Source organism: Phalacrocorax carbo, chromosome 3, assembly GCF_963921805.1.
Source record: "Phalacrocorax carbo chromosome 3, bPhaCar2.1, whole genome shotgun sequence".
Taxonomy (NCBI): Eukaryota; Metazoa; Chordata; class Aves; order Suliformes; family Phalacrocoracidae; genus Phalacrocorax; species Phalacrocorax carbo.
The window spans coordinates 121,802,573-121,818,950 of NC_087515.1; the positions used below are offsets into that span (position 1 = coordinate 121,802,573).

General features: G+C 43.5%; 1 protein-coding gene across 3 annotated transcripts in view; it reads left to right on the top strand.

Moving 5' to 3' along the window:
- The window catches only part of EVA1A (eva-1 homolog A, regulator of programmed cell death), a 222,537-nt gene that overhangs the window by 115,531 nt on the left and 90,628 nt on the right, over nt 1-16,378 (top strand). The gene's annotated exons all lie outside the window — the stretch shown is intronic.

A 16,378-nucleotide genomic window follows, 5' to 3' on the forward strand; every position in this document is an offset into this window, starting at 1 on the left:
GGAGCTTAAGTCATAGTGTTGAGCAAACACCGTACTCCTATTTGACTAATCATCTTATTTTGCAACACAGAAAAAAATATTCCTCTCTGAGCTCTGTGGTATGGGAACAATATCAGGTCTGTGTTCTTCCAGTGATGGCATTTTGGTCATTTGTAGCGGATATATTTGAAAATATTTGCTTGAGTGTTTTGCTTATGTAGTTGTTGCTAGGATGAGCTCAGTGTCTCTCTCTCTCTCCCTGTTCCTTTCTATGTCCAACTGGAGGAGGAAATTCTGGTGCTATTTTGAATCTGCTGAGTAGATGGCTGAGCGTGTAGTAGAGGAGGTGCTGGCTGTGTCCTCAGACATTAACAGGTCTATGGGTCAATCTCTGTGTAACTGCAGCATGCTGAATCCGATAGATGGTATTTGAGATGGAGTCACCGTGGTGTTCTGTATAGCTGCTGTGGCACCTTGAAGAGCAGAGAGAGAAATGCAGGAGCGTCAGGGTCTGAGCTTCTGTCTAGCTGTTGTTTCATTTGGCTGGCATGGCAGGAAGGTTGCATTCTTTTTCTCTTGGTTTATTCGTTTTTGTTTGAAATGATGTAGTAAGGCTATCCATGCAAAACCCTGTGAATTCTCTAACCAGGAAAGTGATGTTATATCACTTTTCTTGTAAAGAGACTGGAGACAACCTTATCCTCATAGGGATTTGATGGAAACCAAAGCAATGCAGCAAAACTGGAGCTTCATAACTCAAAAATCCAGGGACAAACCAAACAGAGCCCCATGACATATTTCCAAGAGGGTATCTCCTACAAAGGCCTCTGCAAGCTTCTTCTGGCATTGTGGTCCTGGTCCCAAAGTCCACTACAAAAGGCATTAATGATCTCTTAAGATTAAGACCTTAACTTTCCTAGTCATAGCCTAACTGCATCAGGAAATGAGTCACGCTGGAGAGCACAAAATGGCATGTTTTGCTTTTATTGGGTGAAATGTGCCTCATCCTTTGAAGGTGGCCATGGCTCCTTTTCAAAACCATGATCTCAGACATGTCTCTGAGCTGGATTTTGTGATCATGAGACACATATTTCTCCCCTCAAACTGCAAAACCCTTCAAAATGTAAAAACCAAATAAGCAAGAAATCAGATTTCAGTCCCATGTGTTCAAAGTAAATCCTGGCATTCTTTTAAAAGAAATGATAAACCCAAGCAATTTGATGTTCTTATGGTTTAGAGAACAATTGCAGTGTAGAAAACCTCCTGTTGGATACCTCTTCGTTTCAGGTTTCCATAAAGCTGCATGTATTGTTGCTCCTCGTATGGTGTGCTCCTGCTTTCACAAAACTTGTGGGAGACAAAGAGGACAGGTGAACATGACCTGTATCTACATACATATCCCTGTTCCCCACCTTTTGTAGTTGGAAACACTTGATCCCTGGAACGTAGGATGTGGCTTTGCTGGTATTCACTGGAGAGCAGTGAAAGACACAGGGTAACCCTGGCATAGCTTGGGAAATGTGATGGATGTACAAAATGGGTATCTCTGAGCATCACTTCAGCCTTTCTCATTGCTGGGTCAAATGGGTAACTTCATCACTCTCTGAGGTCAAGCAGTGCAGTTCGTCTGTTCTTCTCTGTTGCTCCCCAGCTGCCAAGGTGTGGCAGAAGTGTCCTGCCATGGTTCTGAAGTTTGGGCCATGTCACTGGTCTCACCTGTGACAAAAACTGCAATCACTCCTTCATCACTGTTACCAACCCACTGTGCTGCTTCAGAAGAGGTGGTGAGAGCAAGCATACGTGGTGGTGTGGGTAGGAGGGCCTTCAGATATTTCCCATATGAGAAGCTTCAGTAATTATGGGGACAGGGCAGCTGAACTCTGCTCCTGGTGCTAAAGCATGGGGAGGGCTGGAAAGAGAAAAATGTCTTCTGCTGATAGCAATTAATGAAAAAAAAATCTGTTGAGGGAGTAATTTATGAGGTGACAAAAGGTAATAGTAATTGAAAACTTGTGTTGTTAAGAGAAATCACAGCCCTTTTGCTGAGGTGGGCTTTGTGACAGGCATTAATGCTGGTGTTGGCTGTGTAAAGCCAACTAGTGAACAGCTAGTGAGGTGACTTACCTCCCAGTCTTGGCAGAACGTCTGCAAGAGTCTCTCAGGTCAGCATGTACAGACTGTTCTTTGACTTGACGGCAGGAGATGAGCCCTGTCCTGGATCTCTGAGAGGTAAATGGGTGAGGCAGCAGCTTTGGTTTCTTTAAGCCATGTCCAAATTTCTTGGAGGTTCTTTCCTCCAGCCTCCATGTTTAGCTGGACATGAGAATTCCTGCCAGACATACAGAATTGTGTTGATGAATCTGGTTTACACCTGGTTGGTTTAAGTTACGCTAAGTTTACACCTAGTAAAGGTGTAATCTAACTCTTTGCCCAGCTGTAGTTTTTTGAATAATTTGTTGCAATTATTCCAGCCAGGGGGGATTGTCTCAAGTCAGTTGGTCTCTGTATCATATTATATCCCTTTGCATCTTGCATTAAGCTCCTATTGGCATTACTTAGCTGGGGGGAGGAATGCTACAAGTTAGTGTGTATGTGAAAGATGATTGAAACAAGTGAGTAACCAGCAGCCCGACGTGATCGCTCTCTCTTGCGTGCATTAGGCTCCCATTAGCCAAGCCAAGGAAACAGGTGAAAAATCCTCCAACGTAAAAACATTCCAAACCTGAACCTTGGCAGGAGCTGAAATACTAAATTTTGGCCCAAAGCCAGATTTAGCTAATGGGATGGTGTGGAAGGTGGGATTTTTCCAGTATGTGGGTCCCATTACTGCATTAATAAATGCATTAATTTTTTTTTAAAGGGAAAGGCAAGTTAATTCTGGGTAAGCACGTAACACGTGCTGGGGTTGCTTTCTGAGTGTGGCAGCTGTAACTAGAGGGAGATATAAAAATTTCAGCTCTGCCTTTTCTTTAAAATACCCCAAAAACTCTTAGAGGATAACAGCAAATAAGAGAGTATTAATGCAGCTGAGAAAAATAGTGCAACAAAGTCTTTCTCCCTTTCTTTCTGTCCCTCTCCCCCTCCCCCCTGGTCTCCCTGCCTCTCTGTCTTTCTTTGCTATAAAGCACTGTATTTGTAATATCTGTGGGTAGCTTGTTAGTGTCATTACTTCTGTGGTTTTGAATTTAATGATGAAAGTTACTGTATTCCTGACCTTTTTCTTAATTGTCCACTTATTACCTTCACTGACTCCCGTTAGTTCTCTAGATCTCTTTCCTCTCTAGTACACTACATTTGTTTTTTGGGCCTCTGTTGAAGGCCTAACTCAGCAATGTATTGAAACATTGTGTTGCAGTTTTTTCACGCGTGTAATGCCACTTGGATTCAAGGAAGTGTTGAAGTGTGTGCTTTATTTTAAGACCATGCATAAATACCGTGAAAGTTAAATATTTTCTCAAATACTTCCTTGAGTGGTGATGAGGAGCTTGTCTGTGTGCAAAGAGAAACTTTATTCTTAGTCAAGAGAAGGGAGCAATCCAGAATGCCTTCTGTCCCTACCGCCAGACCTGCCTCCCTGTGCAGTCAGTGGAGGCTGTAAATGTAAGCTCTCTGCTAAGTACTTGCTATTCTTTAAATACAGGCATCGGTCAGAAACATCCTGAGGAGGAAAAAAATAACAGATGGGGATTTTGAGTTTCCTTGTTTCTAGGGGTGTTTCAGTGGGTTGGGTATCAGTCCTGATAACTGGTGACTTTTTGGTGCCTTTGTTAGACATTCAGTGGACAAAATAGAGGAAATGTGCCCTTGGATGTATTTCTGTTGTGAATATCTATCATGTATTTAGATGTGTGTGTGCCTCCTGTTCGATTCATGTGTGATGGAAAGGAGTCATTGGGCTGAGAGCTAATGAACTGCCATGGTAACTCATAAGTTGCTTGGAAAATCCTGCAGTTCTGCCACATTAATAATCTTCCCATCCTGCTTTATGAGGCAATAAGCTGAGTCCCGGAGGCCAAGTGCTTCACATCCCGATGAGAGAACCAGGCAGGTAAAGGATAAAGTATGGGTGCACGGACAGAAGCTACTGATTTGCGGTGTCTGACACTGCTGCGAGACCAAATGGGGTCAATGAGATGTGGTAGAGATGCTCTGGGGTGATGGGGGTGGGGTGACCTTTGCTTTCTCTGAGTACTTGGGAAAGCGGTCTGGCTTTCTCCAAAATGTTGTGTTTAAATAAAGATTCTGTCAAGTTGCACTACAGGTAGGGTCTATGTTAGACAAGAGCACTCTGAGGTTGTTGGCCTCATGATGGTGATGAGGAGGGAGGCTGAAGAGCTGCACAGATTGTCTCCTGCATTCTCAAAGGGACTGTGCTCTGGTCTGTTAGCTCCTGTGCAGTGTATCTATCAATGTCCCAGGCTGGATGAATGTAATAGCCCCTTTTGCTCTTAAAATTTATGAAATCACAAATGTAGAAAATGTATTTTTATCACTGCAAAAATGCATTCTGTTGCTATAAAAAACAATGCCCAAAATCTGAAAAAAATAGAAAAAGAGAAATCCCAGACTTCCAAGGGAAAAACAAAAGCCTTTTAGAACCTTTTGAAGTGGACAATGCAGGCAGCGTCTTGCTAGGGAAAGACAGACACAGATTATTTCACGAAGACTTCCTCTCTTCAAAAGTTGAAATAAAATGGATGTTTACAAGCAAGTAAACATTTTAGGCAACCTAGCTCTAGGGATGTTAAACTGAATGTATAATGTTTGATAATGTCTGCTTAACTGTGATTCTAGTGTCATACCGTAAAACAGAACTCACAAACATGTAGATTTAAAACTAATGGACACAAAGTTTGACCTACCAAATAAATAAAAACCAGAATAATGATAGAACATAATTCTATTATGTGGCTACTTTCAATATGAAGACACCAGGTTCAGAGATGGTTTGGGACATCTGTCCAAATCCTGTCTTCTTTTCCTAAGATAATAGAAGTTTGACCAGTAATTTTTGTATCGAGCCTATGCTCCTCTTCAAGCTATGGTGTATTTTTTAAAAAGCCATCCAGTCCTCATGTGATGGCTGTAATAATGAAAAATTCATGAGGTGGGATTCATCTGACCAAGTGCAGACATATAAGCCATAGGGATTTATAGTGCAGATGTTCCCATCTGAGAAAAATTCCTTTTACAGGTAATGGAGAGAAGCAGCTGCTTTTGAGGCACAAATCTTCTCATCCTAAAGTAGGTGCCTGAAAGAGATGAACTGTCTATCTGAAGTGACAGTTCTCCTGTACTGACTACAAAGGGAGCTTCTGGTACTTAGCTGAGATGTTGTTATCTACATATAGGACCTCTACAGTGCAGATATCTACATCTGAATGGCTTTCAGCCACTGTGTTCTTACGCAAATGGTCCTTTTGGTCAAAATTATCACTGCCACATAATGGTAATGATAACACCAGTATTTTCTCCTTACATTTATTGATTTCCACTTCCACTGTTTGACTGGATCTCCAATTATCATAGATTTATCCAAGCAAGAGAGGACCATGATGCTTATTTAAGTTCTTAAGGGGGATTTCTTCCTCTGAACCTTGAGGAATTACCTGCAGCCAGACAGGAGTGTTAGTGCTGAAAGGGTTCTCACATAGCAGCTCAGTGTTTTGTACCCCAGCTCAGGCTTATATCGATCTCCAGACTGGGCTTTGAAGAAGGCTTTTCCTGTTACTTGGATTTGCATGGGATTGAGATCCACTTTCTACATTTCACCTTTATAAGTGCCCTTGATGTTTCCAGGAGCTAGGATGGGGTCGATAGCTTTGCCGTCGTCTTTGACTGGCTTTCAGGTTTTTATTCTTTTGGTCCTTTGTTCTCTAGGTCAGATTTGTTGTAGACTGTTGGGGACTGGTATGTGAGAGGGGGCAGAGTAGATTTTCATTGTTGATGAAGCATCTGTTGCCTATTCCTGCAAGCGAATGGACTTCCTAAACTTCCTTCCAGCCTTTTACACACTTCCATCCAGGGAAAGGAAAAGCAAGGAGCTTGTTTCTCCTTTCAGGAACTTAGACCTCACTTTCAGAAATACTCATCCTTCACAGAACCTGTTAGAAAATCATGTGGCAGCGTGATGCACCGTGATGCGTAAGCACAAAACTTAAGGCTGACATTTTCCAGGTTCTGAGGCTGTGACTTTCTTACCTTTGATGATGTTCTCTTAACAATTTTTGTGGATGCTGTTTTCTGGATCTCACAGAGAAGCAAAGAAGGAAGCCCCTCAGTCAGCAAGACTTATGTAATTTGGACTCATGACACAGATCTGTTGGAGATCATAGATTACCTGGGGGCAAAGGCAAGATGCCGTCTCTTTTGCTGACCAGTGCTAAAGTGAGTGGGGCACATGCTTTACTAATGGGCTTGGAGGTACCTGCTAATAACAGAGACTATAGTAGCTCTGCCATCTTGCATCAAGGACCAATATGCTATAGAGGGAAGGAACTGTTTAGGTTTAATGTTAATGACTGCACAAGAATGTGAAATGTGAGTGACATGGCACAAACAGCCTGATTAGTTTTAAGATGAAGCTTGGTAAATTAGGTAATTGGAGGCTGTCATTGTGCTGCTCCTGTCTGTCTTTGCTTACTGTACAACTCACTGTAGCTTAATCTGAATCACACATCCAGAAGAGTCCAAACATGTCTGGCGTGGCTGGCCCAGACAGATCAACTCTTCATTACGAGGGCAGAGTGAGCCTGTGTCTGACACAGAATAGGGTAAATAAATATTCTAAGGAAGCAGAGCTCTGCATCTCAGGTGGAGAGGAGAAGGTAATGCTGTCACCTCAAGGGAAAGGCTTGAAAGCCCTTTGATTCTTGCACAGAAGAAGTGGAGACCTGGAGATAAAAATCATTGCCTGGGGGATGGGGAGGAAGGAAGAATGAGCTGGAGGAAGCAGAGAGGGAGTTCAAAGAACAACTTTTACAATGATCCTGGGCAGAATGAGCTGTAAGACAAGTGCTGCCTTACAATTCGGCAAGCTTTGCAAGCCTGCTGCTGTGGTCCTCCCTCTCTGCCATTGCTGGGAAACATATGGAGCTTCTACTATGGAAAAAATGAAGAGTCCCACAAAGAGTTAGCTAAAGTACTCTGCAACCCCTGACCCCTGCTGTTCACAAGGTGTGTGCACCTGAATTCTTTATACCTTTTATCTCTATTTTTTTGTTTTGTTTTGTTTCAGCTGATAAGAACCATGGTCTAAAAGTCACAGGGGAGCGGATCGGGGGCTTGCTGTGAGGTTCCCGTTGAGTGCAAGGGCTGCTGCAGGTCATTTTGCTCAGGGTCCGTGCTGCTCCTGACTAGGGGCGGGTGGAGTTACAGTCATAGATGGATGCAGGGATGGGTGGTCGACTGTTGTAGTGGAGTGTGTGATGCCAAGGATGGGTAGGAGGCTGGTGGGACTTTTTTTCATTCTGGTATTATCCATATATTTTAGAAATTTAAGAAATATTTTAAAATGGATCCAGAGTTTCCATTGTGATAACTGTAATGCTAAACTGTAACGTAACCAAGATTTTATGGTGGCTGACAAACCTTTGAGGTTTCTAAACAGATTTGCTCATTGAATGTTTTCCTCTGGCATAAATATGCACATGTCCTTGGGCTTGAACAGCAATCTACAAACTGGAGAACTGGTTTCAGGCTAGGGGTGGCTGTCCTGAGACCTCCTTGCTTGAATAGTGAGGACACAGCCTTGAAAGCAGGTGTGATCCATCCATGATTGCACCCCAGAAAAGCCGATCTATGTGAGAATGATTGTGCAAGATGACATCTGAACATAGTTTATCTATAGGAAAACTTTCAGGAAGTCTAGAGAGAGCTAAATAGAGCAGAATTAAAGTTAAATGGGTTATCTATGTAGTGATTTATTTTCTGTAAGCATAACCCTGCTGTCCAGACTTTTTTTTGTCATACTGTCTCCCTTACCAGTGTTCTTTTAAAAGTTCTGGCCATGAATAAATGGTAGATATTTACCATTTTATTGTCACAAGCTACTTTTTTACCTGGGAACCTCATTGATTGCCCTCATTAAATAGGGTTACTGTTGATTCTCCATGCCTGTCAAGACCTGCACAGGTTTCAAATATAGTACTTAACAGTAATGTTGCCACGTATGAGTCGTCTTTACTGAGAAGGCAGTAGGCAGCCAGTCTGCCAGCCCCTTTCATGTAGGAGAATGCAGGCTATAGCCAGAGGAATGTCTCGGCAATGAATGGCTGACCCTTCATTCAGTGATCACTCTAACTCCTCCTAATTGAGGTTAATGCCAAAAGCATTGACACCTTGATGCTAACTCATTAGTGCCTGGAGGCTACTGGAGATTGCTGACAGCACAGTGAAACGCTCATTACATTAAATTTAAAGGGACCGTTTGACACCATGACCAATTAAGATATATTTGCATGGATCACATATATATTTGCCCTTCCCTTTTGAAAATGTATGAAGACAATGCCATTCCCTTGCACTGCTTATAGAAGAATTCACAGCTCGTGTCTTTCTGCAAGCACATGCTTGTTTCTCTGCTGTGCGTGTACTACAGCCCTTCTGTTTTCTAGCTGCCCTCTCTTCTCTTTCTCTACTTCAAAGTGAAGAAAACAGGAAGTTCTCTGGGATTTGGAAAATCCTTGTTCCTGATCATGAAAAGAGAACTGGAAGAGCGGGACAGAAAGGGGAAAAAAGCGCACAATTTTGTGAAAGCCACCAAAGATGCAAATATATGTGACCTCTGGGACGGGGTCCCTTGGTACAATTGGGGTTTGTGAGCTGCTGCTGAAATAGCATAACAGTAACAGCCACTCAGGGGTGTTTGTAGCCCATTGGGCATCAAATGTGCATTTAATTGCTGGGAAGTGCACTAATGATTTAGCAATGTTGCCATGCCTACAGGCCTCAGCAAAGACTGTCCTGTTGTGCAGTGCACTCACTTATTAAGAAGCAGTTCCTGCCATGAGTAATTTAGTGGTTACATAGGCAAGGCCAGGCAGACTTTGGGAGAAAGTATTAGTCTCATTTTACACATGGAGACAACACTTACACAAGGGTTTGTGTCATAGGAGCTGAACCTAAGATCTATCAACATAATGGCTTACCTGTGCATGCCTCCTCCCTAACTAGTAGCTTATCGACTTTGTTAGACAAGTAGATCCATGCTTTGTTCTCCAGGGGGACTTTTCACCACACCATATTTCATGCCCAATCCTTTCTTACATGAGATGAAAAGAAAGCAGCAGGATGTGGCAAGATAATTTATATTTTTTTCCTGTCTTGAACCTGAGTTCTGACTCCATGGCCAAAACGAGGAAGGGAGCTCCATAGCAGGCAGCTATTAACACCCCCTGCCCTGCATGGACGAGGCAGGGAGGAGGGTGCTGTGCCTTATATGACTTATGTGATTTATAATGGCTGAGTGATGGCCAGTCAGGGTCTCCTCTAGCCGCTAAAGACCATTTCTTTTGTTCCAGTCCAAGTTATCAGCTGGTAGAGGCAAAGTGATAGTAGGGTGTAGAGGCTGATGTTTCTGTGTCCTCCCACTATATGGGAGCATGCCCAGCCCCATTTCATCTTTCAGTGGTGTGAGAGAAGTCCAGGGAGCCACTCTTCTCCTCCACTTTGGACATTTTCTTTCATTCCTGTTGGATCTACAAGGCCCGAGGCATGGATATTTTAACTTCTGGCTGTATGGAGGTGTGAATGGGCTTTTACAGTCTTGATGTCTGGTCATCCCTGCATTAGTGCTTAAAGATGGGCATGCCAGTGAGTCATTTAAGAGTAGAAGCCCCCCAAAGGTTCCTTAGGTAATGTCTGCTCAGTGCAGATGACCTTTTGGGGGGCGCTCCACCTTCAGTTACAGTGAGGAGGACATCACCGTGGGAGTTACACCCCTGCAGTCTTGATCTTCAAGAAACTTTCCTAAACATTCAGCTGGCGTCTACCTTTTCTACCTCTATTCCATGACCTCCATTTATTCAAAGCGTACGCACCCAAATGGTTAATGCCCCTTTAGACAGACACTTCAAATACTGTTGACAGTGGCTACTTTTCATGTCCTGTTTTAGTCATTATTTAGCTAAGCCATTCATGTTCAGCTCCTTTAATCTTTCCTCATAAATCAACCTGTCCAGTCGCTCAATTGTCTTTTTGTTGCTCTTTTCCACAATTACCTCTATCTTTTAACAAACCCTGAGAAGGCTTATGATTATTTTTCCCCTGGGGGCCAGCAGAGACTTGCAATTTCTTTGCTATATATTAGCAACGGCTGTCGTTTCAGCATTGTGTATTACCAGCACCACTAGCCGGGAAGAACAGCTGAAGCCCTCTCTGGAGTTTCAGTCCCAGGTATCCTGCTGCTCAGTATTTCACTTACATTCCCTCATTTAGGTGAACTGAGCCAAGGAAAGTAGCAATTTCTGCATGTCAGAATAAAGAAGCATTTCTACTTGTGGAAAACAAGATAATGGGGATAACGGGGATGGTATCAGCATCCCTTGCTGGCTGGTTATGTTCCCAGCCTTACTAATACACAGACCTGGGGCCTTAAGGATGACTGATACTGCATAACATAAACAATGAAGCAAATCCTACTAAATCCCTTTAGAAGATATTTAACCAAATTCCTAACCCATGAGGCCACCCCGGGCCATCTCTTATCTTTGAAAGCCATCTCACAGCTTCCTTAGAAGACCTGAGGCTGGTTAATCCAAGTAGATGGACCCTTGGTGTCAGTGCCTTCAGGGCAAAGAGTGAAGGAGACCACCAGAGACGTGGAGGCCTCTTTTTTGAATGGGTGTCACTCCATTGCAGCCCAAGCCAAGGCCTCAGAGAGAGGAAGATAGCTTGTACACAGCTCCATCTGGAGTCCAACAGACTTTTTTCCTAGCTGGCCAAAAGTTGCCTCAGTCTGGATGCTCATGGCTCACAGTGACTCGGGAAGTGTGTATAAGGGACTAATTTGTAGATGTAACTTGTGCTATCTAGTCCCTAGATCATACTTATTTGCTTCAAGCTTTTATGAAATTCTGGTAGTATTTCCTTTTAGAAGAAAAAAACACCTCTTGGAATAGACAGAAAATGCCTTTTTTTGCAAGGGTACATGAAAAATTGGGAAGAAAGACCAGCTCATAAAATGGCAAAACCACACCACAGTTTTTCCTCCTCCTTATCAAGAAGTGTTGCCTCTTTATTTTTGGACAGGCATGGTAGTTAACATGGCCCAGTGATGGGCACTGGCCTAAGGCCAAGAGACTTTCTTCTTAGGCCTGATTTGTCACCAGCTCTTTGGTACTGGGCAGTCACTTGGCTTCCTCCTGCCTTGTGTGGTTGGGCTGCGGGTCCTAGGGCTGTTTGCTCAACATCTGGCACAAGAAAACAGCAGCTTCATCTCCTCCCTTGGGCTTTTAGTTTATGCATCTAGTGCAGGCATGATCACACAGATGTGATGTGTCTCTGCTTTCAGTGCCTGGAGTTGCTGTTGAACTTTATTGACACAAAGCTTTGAAAAGATCAGGTGTTAAGCTCCTGCCTGACATACCCATTGTTGTCACGATAATTCACTCAGTCACAGAATCACAGAATCATGGAATACCAGGTCGGAAGGGACCTCAAGGATCATCTGGTCCAACCTGTCTTGGCAAAAGTAATAAAGTCAACGACTCTCACATTTCTGTTTAATTTTTTTTGTTTCTTCTGAAATGTTGTTGTAATTCTTATTACTATGAAAAATAATGAATATTAAATTATCTTCTCCCCTATGTTTTTTCAGTGAATAAAACAAACCATCCAGGATTTATCCCAGGATTATAAACTAACATGCATTTTTTAATGTGCTGTATAGTGATCAAAGGGTTTGACTTCTGCTGTATGAAAGCTATACCTGACTCCCACAAGTAAGAAAGGTAGATTTTCTCCTCTGTGCTATTAGAGATTATCAAAACCTCTGCAGATGCCTTGGGTATTGGTGAATAATGAAGTATAGGATGTCAGTGCTGTGTTTTGTTCTTTGTTGAGAGATCGTGCAACCTAGTAAATGGGAGTTGGAACGTGTGTGATGTAAATTTTCTGTCAGATGTTTCTTAGCCTATTACAGTATTAACAAACAAATAGGTTTTCTTTCCTTCCTCACCTCATCATTCTTTGTCCCCAAAGTTACACTCTGTTAAAAATGAGGGTGCCTCTGACAGTAAAGAAAATGAAACGGGGAAGGTACAGATATTGGTTTGTATTTTTTTTCTTTCCTTCCCGTTCCCATTCAGCATTGTCAGGGCAGTGATTTTCTCTTAAGCAACACTTAGGCATATGCATGTGTTTGCATTTAATTTCCAGATGGGGAGGCAGGCTTCTAATAACAGTGCAAGTTGCTGCTTTATAGATCTGGATGACTGACTGGCTTACCTTCCTTTTGCAGCTGGCCAAGAAACTGCACCCCATACCCTGGTATGCCGGCACACTCATGGCTGACCCAGGGCTTTTTGACTTTCAAGATAGACTGGTGCAAGAAATGATTTACCTGCCCCAGACTGCAAAAAGGTTCACCAGCTCTTTTATGTATGCAAAGCTGGCTTGCTTTTGAATCCAAGATCATATGAACTGCTTTACTTTTTGGCATGATGGGTGTTTGTAAATGTGTTTCCTGAAGTCTTGAGCAGATAGGTTTTATTCAAGGAAATGTATTTAATCATTAACACTGACATTTTGGTTAGGGCAAAAATATTTTCCTAAGTGAAGAGTTTTGTAATGATTCCTCTCTGTTACTCTGTCAGTGCTCTTCTGCAGCCCTCTCGGAGGGAATGCTGTGTCTCCAGCTGTGTCTTAGGTGTCTTGTCCTAGCTTGGCAAGTTGTGTTTACCTGTGGGACCTTGCTGAGTAACTCATAGATCTCAGTGTAGCTGGGTCCAGATTACAGATGCTTTTGAAGTTCAAGACTAAAGGTTTGGACTAGCATTGGATGCAATCTTGAGTGTAAGTAGAGGGATGGAGTACAGAGTGCATAGGCATATTGATCTGAGTAGGAATGCAGTTGCAAATAGGTATGTTATTAAATACGCTCTAATGCTGACCAGATGTAGCCGTCTATAGTATAATCTGCTACATATGGACTAGATATGCTGGCCTTCCTTTGTAGTCAGTATATGGAAAGGTTGCAGTTCATCTAATTTTCAGGTAGGTATCTCAAGCACCTTACAAGTGCCTATTTCTCTCTTTTGTTTATAAAGGAGCCTATGGTGACTAGATCACATGTGAATACCTGCATTGTTGACATCCAAAGTTAGGTCAGATATTTCTTACCTTGAATGTGTTTTCTACAAAATTACATATTTTCAATGAATATTTGTCTCTACTTTCCTGAGTCTTCAAACTTCATGATGTTTAAATGAAGTTTTAGCCCCTTGTTCATTATAAGTTTACTAAATTGCTTCAAATCTTTTTTTTAACTTGCTAGTCTTTGACAGTTTCATGTCACGTGACCAAAAAATAAAAAAATTAGGTTAGTAGTGCAATAATATCTGCTTTCAGAAAATATGTCTCTTCTGAAGGATTCTTGGCCTTCAGTAGGTTTGAACCCGGTTTTGCACAATCGGTTTTTGATTCTGATACTGAATGTAGCTGTCTAGAAGCATCAAAGCCCTTGCTGTAGCCAAGGAAAGTTTAGATATCTAGAGCTCAGTAGCCCATATATATGCATATAGTGATATTTTAGACAATTTGTTTTATTTATGGGTCCTGCCTATTATTTGCATGCTCTGTCTTTGATGTTTCAGCCTAGGGTCTTTCAAAAGCACTGGACAGTCATGTTTAACTGGATCATGGGTATTTGACCAGCTGAATTATTCTCAGACTCTCAAGACCAGATCAGTGCTGACAATTATGGGAGCTCACACACCTAATACCCACGTGGACATTTACATTGCAGACACCTAAATGTGGATGTCTGAATCTAATGCTGACTCCCCCTCTTTTTGTCACTGTGCAAAGATGAAACCCTGGGAAGAGTTTATCTTTTTCTAAGGGATGCAGTGGTCCTAATATAGTTTCATTGCTCTGGCAGCTGTCCCTGTGGAGGACAGCAAGAATGCAAGAGAGAGAAGGATAGTGTTGCTATTTATTTCTTGTTTTTACCCATCTTTGCAAACAACGAATCCCAAAAATGGACATGGCAGTGTTATCCTTCTTATGGCACAGAAGAGCAAACAGCCTCTTCTCTATTTTGAGACATCAAAGGAATCTATGTCCTTCCAAAGGGCATTTCCTTTTCCAAGTTAGTGATAAAAGAAAAACTTTCCCATTCTTTTTATTTCAGTGGAAACTTACCCAGCTCAGAAGCAAGGGTTTGGGGTTACAGCTGGAGTCTATAGCATGGAAAACATGACAATTTACAACCAGAAATACATTGTACCAACCCAAGAATAACAGCTTGTCCCACAGTCAAGAGCTCCTGGTGATATTTATGCACTGTAGCCATGCAGAGTGCTCTGGCATGTCTGTATTTTGCACACCAGCTCTGTGGGATGTTTGTCCACATGGAAGCAGCCGGGGTTACACCAGCAGAGCTGCGAGCACCTCCAGACCCATCCTGCCTTCTGCCTGCCCGGCTGTCCTGTGTGCACCCTGCGCTGCCGGGGCGCTGCTGACCACGGCGTGGCCTTGCGTGCCTGGAGGTGTGTTACCCTCACCATCTGATTCAAGTACGGGAGGTCCTGCCTGATTTGGAGGACGTGCTCCAGCCAAGTCTGCAAGGAGCTTCTTGCTTGGACAACCTATGTCACCTGGAGAAAGGACCGGGGCCCCTCTGGTAGAGTGTACCCCCCAGTAACAACAGGCAACTCCAGCAAAGCAGTGTGTTTAGCTCCTGCAGCTTCCAGCTAGACCCCATGGCCCAAGAGGCTCTCCAGGGACTGCCCAGCCCTGATCTTGGCAGAAGCTGACACAGCCTAGTTAGAACCCCTTCCAGCTGGCTCCGAGCCTGTCGGCACCATCTGCCAGTGGATGTGTTGCAGCGTGCCACGGCTAGGCCACTTCACTCTGCCTGTACCATGGAGGCATCCTGGGAGCTACTGGTGTTGGTTCGGTGCCCACCAGTAGGAAAACCCCGTGCCAGGGGGAATCCCCCTGACTCGCAGCCCCCAGCATCATCTGCTCCCTTTGTGTCTCCCAGGCAGCAGAGAGGGCAGGGGATGAGTTTGAATACATCGAGGAGTCAGCTACGATCTGCCAGGCATCCCCTACACACTGCAGCAGCTGCTGCTCTGTGCCAGTTTGGACATTTAACTGTGAGAGAGAGTCCCTGTGGGCTACACTTGTGCGGCAAAAATGTCCTCTGGCCCTAATGGCAAGTGGCACCGCATGGCTGCCATTTGAAGAGACAAACTCTCTATACCCAAACTGTCTGCAGTGAAAAGTCCCCTGGCCATGCTGTGCCCTGGACTGTACCAGGGTGCTGCTTGGGTAAGCACAGGCCAAAATATCTCTGGGAATTTTGTTACTTACAACATCAGTACAATTGCAAGCCAGTGCTTGAGCCCTTTAGTTGATTAATATAGATATGCCCTGGATTTGACCTCCGGATCAAGGAAGTTTATTGACCATTATTCTTCCAGTCCCTCTTTGTTTATTCTTCAGTCTTTCTGGGATAACAGGCTACTGCATTCAGCAGCCTGGCATACTTAGAAATATCCCTGCTCCAGACCAGGACAGCTTTCCTGCCAGAAAGGGCTATGGGGCTGCAAAACAATCTCTTACAGGGGAGGTGTTGAGACAGTCTGGACCTTGTGTGATGGAGAGTGAGTCTTGCCTTGGCCAGGGAATGGCCAGTGAACCCTGAACTTGGAAGTGTTGTCTGCCCTGGCTCCCGTGGCAATAGGAGAGCAAGAGAGGGACAGAGGAGAGAGCTGTGTCCCGCTGTCCAGGGGAAGCCACCTCATTTTTCGCTCTTAGGCTGTTCTCAAATATTTTTCTCCAGTTCTCTTGTTTTTGTTGCCATAAGGTCGGCAAAGCAAAACCTGCTAATGCCAGTTGTTCCCTCCACATGCAGGACATGGCCACTCAGCTGCTCCACAAGTCTGCTCTTCTCCTTTCCCTGGGCTCCCCTTCTGAAAGAGCAGCAGCTGCTCCATGTACCACTATCTGGTACATTCAGAGCAGGAAGATGTCTCCTCTCTGATACTAATGACTTTGCCCATGATTTCTCATATTTGGAAGGAAAAAGAAGTTGTTGGAGTTCAATGTTTAGATCATCATTTAGATTTGTGGTGGAAACCAAGCTGGGCTTATTGGATAACTTTGAAAAATACAGACTCCTCAGACCAGTGTTTCTTTTGCACATGTACATTCAAGCAAAATTTAATTT